This window comes from Panicum virgatum, chromosome 9N, assembly GCF_016808335.1.
Source record: "Panicum virgatum strain AP13 chromosome 9N, P.virgatum_v5, whole genome shotgun sequence".
Lineage (NCBI taxonomy): Eukaryota > Viridiplantae > Streptophyta > Magnoliopsida > Poales > Poaceae > Panicum > Panicum virgatum.
Genome location: NC_053153.1, coordinates 73,580,324 through 73,582,456, shown reverse-complemented (window position 1 = coordinate 73,582,456; position 2,133 = coordinate 73,580,324).

Here is a 2,133-nt window from a genome sequence, read left to right as displayed (position 1 = left end):
TGTCGCTGAGCGGCTCGAGCGGTGAGGCGGCGGCGCTGTGCGACCGGCGGAGAGGGCGGGGCGGCGCACGTGGCTCTGCTCGCGGAGCGGCGAGCGGCGCGGCGGTGATGGCGGCCCTGTGGTGTGCGCGTGGAGGCGGCCGGGTGGCGTGGGCGAGGAGCAGGGCCGGCGCTGGGTAGGCGTCCGCGGCGTGGCGCGGGCGTCGCGGCTCGGTGCGCCGAGCGCCGCGTGCGCACGAGCAGGCCGGGGGCGGCGCGTGCGCACAGGGGCGTGGAGCAGCCGGGGTAGCGAGCGGGCGTGGTCGGGGCGGCGCGGCGAGCAGGCTGCAGTGCGCGGGAGAGGAGAGAGGGAAGGAAGGGAGGAGGAGAAGGAAAAAAGAAAAATGGAGAAAGGAAAATAAAATGGAAAAAGGGAAAAGGAAAGAAAAAGAAAAGAAAAGGAGAGAGAGATTCGCGGCGAAAATTTCGGCGGCGACCACGACGTCGGTCGGGCACGCGCGGCGGTCGCAGGCGCGTGCCGTGGCTTTGGCGGGAAGCGGTTTGCGCGGAACGAGGGGAACAGAGGGATGGAATGAGGACTGAATTCGGGGGTCGGGACAGGGGAGGATTTCGGGGAATTATGGTTCAGGGTTTTAGGAGGATTTGAGCTCAATGATGAAAATAATTTTGAAAATAATTTAGCGAGTGATTTATTTGGTAAATTTTTTTCCGGGGTGTCACAGCAGCGCCGCCTCCACGCTCGCCAGAGCCGGTCGCCGCCCGCCACCGTGGGCCGCCCTCCACAGACCGCCTCCGCTCGAAGTAAGTAGGGGAATAGGATCCTCTCACCGTCCTCTTGCTTTTGCCCCTACTCCCGGTCGCCACCGTGGCCCAGGGCCACCGGAATCTGGCTCTGCCGGCGCCCCCTGCCCCTCCCCTATTTTTCCCTGTTGAGAGGAAGGAGAAGGGGCGATGTTGCCCAAAAACCCCATGCACGAGCGCGCGGCACAACGTGAGGGAGCCCAGCGCGGTGGGCGAGGCCCCCAGCGCCGCGCCCACCTCCCTGTACACCGCCGGCAGCAGCGCCTCGTCCGCGCGCTCCAGCAGCACCGCCACGGTCACCAGCGCCAGCGTCCACTGCCGCCGCCGCCGCTGCGCCGCGCTGATCCCCATTTCCTCCAAAAAAAAGACTCTGCGCCCCGAGTGCCGACGTGCGCAACGACTTGAAAGGGAAGGCAATTGAGGGTTTAGTTTATGGCAACGTATGCTATACAAACCCGGTTCCTATGCAAACTATGCAAACCAGCGATCAAGACTCTATGATTCTAATCCAAGGACTAGAGATGAAGGGGGTTCTATTTGCACTTAACCCCTCCCACCAATCCCCCTCCTAATCTTTCCTTTGTGCAAAAACCCCTAGATCCAGCCCACCAGTTCGTTTCCGTTCTTTCCTGCCGCCGCGCGAGACCTAGCGATCGCTGCTGGGCTGCCGTCGCCCCTCCACCTGACGAGACCGCCCTTGCAGAAGGAGACCGCCGCTGCCCCTGCGCCTGACGTGACCGCCCCTGCAGAAAGTGATCGCCCCTGCGCCTGACACCGCCCATCGTGCGCATGAGATTATCTGATGAGGATGATGACCGCCCAGATCAGCGTGCCCAACTGAATATTGTTCCCTGTGTTATCTAGAGAAATTGCTACAACTACACACACTACGTGCCCCTTGAACTACTCAATTCATTAGGATTTCAGAAATCAAACAACCTAGGAAGGGCGACGGTCAAGCAGCGGGCGGCGGCGGCCTAGCGCCTGGATCGCGAGTAGCTACGGTAGGGAACAGGAACCGATCGGTGCACTTGTTCCCAGGGTGTTTTTTTGCACAAACAGAGATTAGGGGGGATTGGTACAAGGGGTTAAGTGCTAATAGAACACACCTTCATCTCTAGCCCTTGGATTAGAATCCTAGAGTCCTGATCGCTAGTTTGCATAGGAACCAGATTTGCATAGCATACGTTGCCTTAGTTTATAGCACTAGATCTGGATGGCACCATTTTTCTTCGTTGCTCGTACGTGCAAGCATTGACCTGAAGATTTCTTGTCATCAACAGTGCTTGCAAGGAAGCGATTGGTGAATGTGTAATGTATTTGCGCCTGATAG